The sequence below is a fragment of the Topomyia yanbarensis genome, chromosome 1 (assembly GCF_030247195.1).
Source record: "Topomyia yanbarensis strain Yona2022 chromosome 1, ASM3024719v1, whole genome shotgun sequence".
Classification (NCBI taxonomy): Eukaryota; Metazoa; Arthropoda; class Insecta; order Diptera; family Culicidae; genus Topomyia; species Topomyia yanbarensis.
Genome location: NC_080670.1, coordinates 148,584,590 through 148,590,800, shown reverse-complemented (window position 1 = coordinate 148,590,800; position 6,211 = coordinate 148,584,590). Strand labels below are relative to the sequence as shown.

The 6,211-nt window shown below is 41.9% G+C and overlaps 1 protein-coding gene across 1 annotated transcript in view; it reads left to right on the top strand.

Annotated features, from left to right (window-relative positions):
• Window positions 1-3,040: 3,040 nt before the first annotated feature.
• The window catches only part of LOC131677022 (irregular chiasm C-roughest protein-like), a 119,867-nt gene continuing 116,696 nt past the window's right edge, over window positions 3,041-6,211 (top strand). Inside the window, exon 1 of the mRNA XM_058956528.1 lies at window positions 3,041-4,300. The gene's annotated coding sequence lies outside the window, so the exon portion shown is untranslated. The remainder of the gene's footprint in view (window positions 4,301-6,211) is intronic.

The window sequence follows — 6,211 nt, the reverse complement described above, 5'->3', positions numbered from 1 at the left end:
ATTAAAAAAGTGTGCCAAAGGGATCTTTTAAATAACAGAACATTTTTTCAGAACCGTAGAGGGCATCGCACTTAGTCCTGGAGCAAACGACGATTTAATTTTCCGAATTGTAGAGAAATCCGTGTTCTGAAATTGTGAATATATCCATGTCCACAGTCTCAACGTCAGCATCACAAACCGCATTTTCGAGCTCGATAGCAGATGGCACATCAGTCGTGAAATCACAAGAGAAGTAACGGACATGTGCCATTTTGCCTCAGTCGTAGTCGCTACTTCGTCATTGTAAACCATCTTAGAAGGAAGGCTTTTCTTTTCGTGTTAACCAAAGACCAGAAGGCTTTCGGTTTTATTCGTAAGTTTTGTTCGGTGCGATTCACATATCCACATATCACACAGTTTATTGTAATTGCGATACTCATTACTGGCTGTTGCAAAGAAGCGCTTGGGAAAAGGACATTTGTGTACGCACGAAGAGCTTTAACACGAGTACGTTTTAGATTGCGAAGCATGGTGTTAGACCATGGAAGCTTCCTAGGAGATTGGCATTCAGACACGAATGTTTCGACACAGTCAAGCAGTAGTCGGTTATAAAGGCCAACGGCAGCATCTGATCATATAGTACACTCCCGTCGATCAGCAATAGGGAGCGGTGCTATGTAGCTAGATCAGTTTTCCACACCAAATTCACAGGAGACAAGTGCAGAAGAAACAGTTATCAAAACTCCTCCGCTGCGACCGTGAATGCTGTTGCTATCGCATCGATCCGCACGATAAACCGTGTAACCATCCCCAAAGAGCTGCACAGATTTAATACGACCAACAAGCCAAGTTTCTGTCAGAATGTAAATATCGTAGTCGCCGTCAGCTGCAGCCAAGTACACGTCCTCGATTTTCGTCATTAGCCCTCTGACGTTTTGGTAGTAAAACCGCAAACCGTCAACGCCTGACTGGTGTCCCGGCATATTGTCCGAACGTAATGTACTATGTGGGAAGCTAGAAACCAAAAGGTTTTCAGGAAGCAGATCGTCATATACAGCAAAATACTCGCCTGAGAAGGGAGTTTGGAAGACCCCCTCACAACCTTCGAACGCAGAACCGAGACAACTAAGTTGTTAGCTGGCTGGTAGCACGACTGCGTCGGAGCGCTCGGGGACTTTCGTAGTACTGTATAACGGGCGTCCCGGTGATGGCAGTGCAGGATTAATGGGTTGATGCGGCCACGGTGGCGAATACGAATTGATGTTTCGTCCAAATAACGGCACACGTAATGTACTCGGCGACGCGCTGAAAACCAAAATGTTTTCAGGGATCGAATGACCATTTAAAGTAAAATACTTGCCTGAAAAAACGGAATTTCGGAAGACCTCGTCCTGACCTTTGAACGTAGGGTTGGGACGACTGAGCTGGTCGCTTGCTGGTAGAATGACTGCGTCGGAGCGCAGTACGGTATAACAGGCATCCCGGTGATGGTAACGCAGTATAAATTTGTTTGTACAGTCTTGGCGATGGCGGCGAAATTATGCTTATTCGTAACGGTGTCACATCTCTTCAACGATATTGTAAATTGTCACGCCGGGCGCACCCCTTTGAACTTCTTCGAACCTATGGAATTATATGGCGTTAGCTCCCGCCAAAAGACGTCTGCTGCATCTTGCTCCTCCGTTATTCGGCGTGATCCTTGCCAATGCGTTTGTTGTCCTCGCAGTCCGACAATAAATTCAACGAATCTTTATTTGGCCATCAGTGATCTAGATCTGCAAACCGCTTTCAATAAATTTTTAACCTCAGAGGTATTTCAATGGTATTTGTTTGGATGAGAATTTCCTGTGTTACTATACTAACCAATCTGTAACTCCGAAACCAAATATCAGAGCTGAATCAAATGCACTCACCAAATGGCGAAATTGGAATTTTTCATGCCACTACCCAACCTAGCAGAAAGTGAGTAAAAAATAAAATGGTTGGAAAATAGAATAAAAATATTTATATACACGAACTAGCTGGTACAATAAAGAGCAACTGATAAAAATGTCGGAATGATCGGTAAATTGGTTCCTGAGATATCGTTTTCAGCGTAAAGGAAATAACAAATGATTTTATATAAAAAAGAATGAGCGAACACGAGCTGCTTTAAAATCAAAACACTGACATTCTATAGAGTTCATCTGAATATAGAAAAGGAAATAAACGTTTGATCTTGAACTTATCCCTTCTCATTTGGTGATTCATATTGGCGCTGGTGGTTGAAATTCGCAATTCACAAGTATTGCGAAGCATAATTGTTAGTTCAGTATCTAAACATCAGTAATTAATCTCGGTAAACATTTTCCTAATGGTAAGTAACATGTATCGTTATTTCTATCCCAAACAGCACCTTATTTGAGCAAGGCATTCAACGATAGCAAGAACACTTCAACGACAACGCCATGCGCCACTCCAAAACAGTTCGTCCGGCACCGTTTATCTCCAATGCATCAACCTAAGCAAAAAAACTGGTGCGTTGTTTCCACTCCCTGCCTCACCCAACGCTATAAAGTCGTCGTAATTGGTCGCGGTTGTAGCGCCACTCGCTAGTGCAACCCCCTTATGATCATCCCACAGCTCCTTTGCTGTCGCAACGATAAAACATTTTTGGAAGCGACACGCGAACCGACTTCAACGTTACCGTTCACCGTTGCAGGTTTCATGTGTGTTCGATGACCACGAGTTCATGCTGCTCCCATCATTACCGTCATCGTCATCAACGGCACTCCGGTAGTCATCATCCGCCGAGTCAAGTTTAAAAGGCATACCTACCTACCAGCAAGCAATCTGAGATTAAAACCAAACATATTTCTTCATTTTCTCGCTCCTCTCGTTGTGTCTGCCAACTATGCTGTAGGATATATGCTGCGAGCTGCTGCTGGTGGTGGTGGTGGTGTGCCGCCACGCGCAAGCTCATCATCGGCTTCGCATCGGCCAGCACCCGAACACGCTTCGGCCTACTCGGCATCGCCGTTCGCTCGCGAAGCAGGTTGACGCAGTGAAAAATCTGGAGCATAATTTAGTTAGCATACAACAGTCGTCGCAGGCGCGTATCATCGTGGTGTCTGTGTTGCAAAAGGATAAACCGTGGCTTTCGTGTGCAGTTCAGGCTAGATAAAAGAAAAAGGATTCTAGATTTCCCAAGCGTTACAGTAAAAATGACAATTTGCTCTCGTAGAACGAGAACCAACGATTGCAAGCCCCATGTGAGCGAGTGAGAAAGCGGAAGATAGAACGACAGCGCAATCGATTTAATGTTTTTGTTTACGAGATCCCTAGTGTGGCAAGAAAGAAACGGATAAAGGAGTGCGACTCGAAATACGAGCCTATGGTGTGAGAAAACCCAAAGTGGAAAACTTCGGGTCGGAAAGAAAAAGCAGTAGGGAAAAAACCCCAGTGATGGTGTGTCCGGTTATTCGGGTACCCGTATGTGTCATTGTCAATATTTGCCGATGAGGACACGGGATGCAGTGGCGGAAAAAAATGTTTGAGACCGCAATGTGAGAGCAAACATGAGGAAAAATTGCGTGTCTACTGAACGTGAATGAGTGAGTGAGCACGATTATCAACCGTGGTGCGACGTGCCCAGGTGGATCGAGGAAATGAGGAAAAGTTAGACATAACCTACAGAATTTGAAGGTGAAAATTCAGCCGCACGCGGGAACGAGGAAAAACACGAGTTAAAGTTTTCAGCTGTGCCATGACTTGTCGGTTGTGGATCCGGTGCAAAGTTTCAGTCGGGCCTGGAGAAGAATGAAGAGCGGCAAAAAATCACGTAGTGATAAGTTGAAGTGTGTGACTGCCGAGGAAAGCGACGGAATGGAAAATTAGAGTACAAGAGCTTCGGAAATTGTGTGATATTGAAAAGTTTTCATTTTATTCATTTGACTCGCTCGACGTTGTTGTTGTGATTTTGGTTATGCCTCTGACACGCAACGAAAATCGAATCAAATTCGAGAAAAAGAAAAAAATGAAGTGAAACTGTGCCAAAAGTGCTGTCTATCAAGTAAGTCACAGAAGAGGTGCCAAAGCGAAACGAAACAGAATTAGAGAGGTGGCGAATAGTGTGAGCGAGTGTGAAAAATCGAATGGTGACCGGAAAATTAAGTTACATTCGGGCAGTGCGTCTCGAACAGCTCCTGGTCGTTGAAGGGAAAGCAAGCAAGCAGCAGGAAATAATTGGATAATTTAATTTTGTGGGGAAGCTTTAGTCCGGCAAACTTCGGTCAGGCTGGCTGGTTTTTGTTTGATCAGTCCCACAACAATCGGTGTTAAGGTATGTATCGAAGAAATTAAATCGTCTTCGTTGGATTAGCAAAGCTAATAGAAGGCGGCTTGTGAAAATGTTTGACCAACTAAATCAGTCAGCAGCTAAATTTGCAAGGTGCTGAAATATTTCGTTGAATTTAATGGAACCAAAAGGTTTGAATTTGGCTTGTACAATGGAGACGCATGGGGCTGATGCGTCCAACACCGCACAGGGCGCCTCCACTGATATGTATTTAAACAAAACAGTTTATTGGAATTTATCCCAATTAAAACAGATATACGGGCGGAGCACATTGGCCATATTACTGCAATAAAAATTAATTCAACATTTGCCAATTAAACATGTGGTAGGTGAATAATTGAGTGCCTTTCCTTGAATTTTTCAATGAAGCATCCGGTTGGAGCTCACGTATTGTGTGTTTTATTTTCAACGTACTGTTTAATTTTGTGTAAGGATTCCAGCCATATCGGATGAAATCAATCGGGAATGCTGGCAGATAAATATCGTGTCGAAACAGACTGTACTCCCCCGGCTGTTATTACATTTGAAAGCAAATTATAGCATTTCATTTTGCAAAATGTAACTCGCTACGGCATTTGTATGCTAGAATGAGCTCTGTCAAGTTGTTTAAGGGATTCACCAGATAGCAGGACACGACCGATATGCACTGAAAGCTTTTTTTTCTATTCTGAGTTCGACTTATATATTTTATGTACGATATACCTCTGCACGTTGACAGTTAGTGACATTTTAGAACTTTATCAAACGTGGCCACCACACCACAGTTAGGGAGAGCCCGAAGAGAAGCTCCTGAATTTCTTTACCTCATAAACTAACTAAAATACTCATAACTTTGTCAACTTTTAACCGATTTAAACACATAAACCTTTTGGTATCAGGTGTTCATCCACTTTTTGATCTTTTAAAATTAAACTGAATCAATTATGGGCCATTTGATGTGTTGGTCGCGCGAGGTTGCGAGTAACCGTTCCAAGGCAAAATTATCAGATGATTCCGTAAAGATAAAATACAAAACTTCTCAGGCAGTTCCCAGAATGTTGACTCCCATATTGCTAAGAAACATTCGAAATTCCGGTATAGTACTCCATACCTCCGATGCGCTCATCGTGCTCCTTCTATCAGAGTCAGTTTTGTTACCTAATATTAAGGATAATTACGAAACTTCTTGAAAAACGTTAACTTTAACCAATGTCAGACGGAACTTATTTCTAGGGCATATGGGCTCTCAAAACTATTTTTCCTTAGAACTGTTGGGTGAACGAAACACGAAAACTTGTTTTCATCAAGATAGATGCTTTTTGCAGTGCACGAAGTTACCTAATTTTACTTTGGGATACTACATACAATTCTCCTAAATAGTCCAATTTCTTGAAAAAGGTAGCCAAAACAGTCGAGATTGATAAATTTCATCAGTTTCCAATAATGTTTCAAGGCAACATTTCCTTTAACTTAAATCATCCATGGCAGCACTGCTCCATAGGAATCCAGTCACAGAAATATCTTTAGTTCTATGGATAATACAAATACTTACAACTTGTGGTGCTCAAATTAATTATAATAGTCTCAGTTATTATTCTTACTTGGCTTTGTGAGCAAATCTTGTCCAAACTAAAAATTATGGGTATTTAAAAACGTCGTTGTTTATAAACAACATGGGCATGAAGGTGTTAAATTACTTTACTTGTAATTAGTTACTTAATGCACTTAACTAGAAGATATTATGACAAATTTTTCTGTGCTGCGGTATTTCAAGCACTTACAAGTTGGCTACAAATTTTGTCTACCCCGATTTTTTCAGTTCTTTGACCCGATTTTGTCAGTCTCATATGAAAATAGATAGTTGATAGTTTGATGGTTTGAAGTTGAATTCGAGCAAATCCTTTCTTTACCTACGTG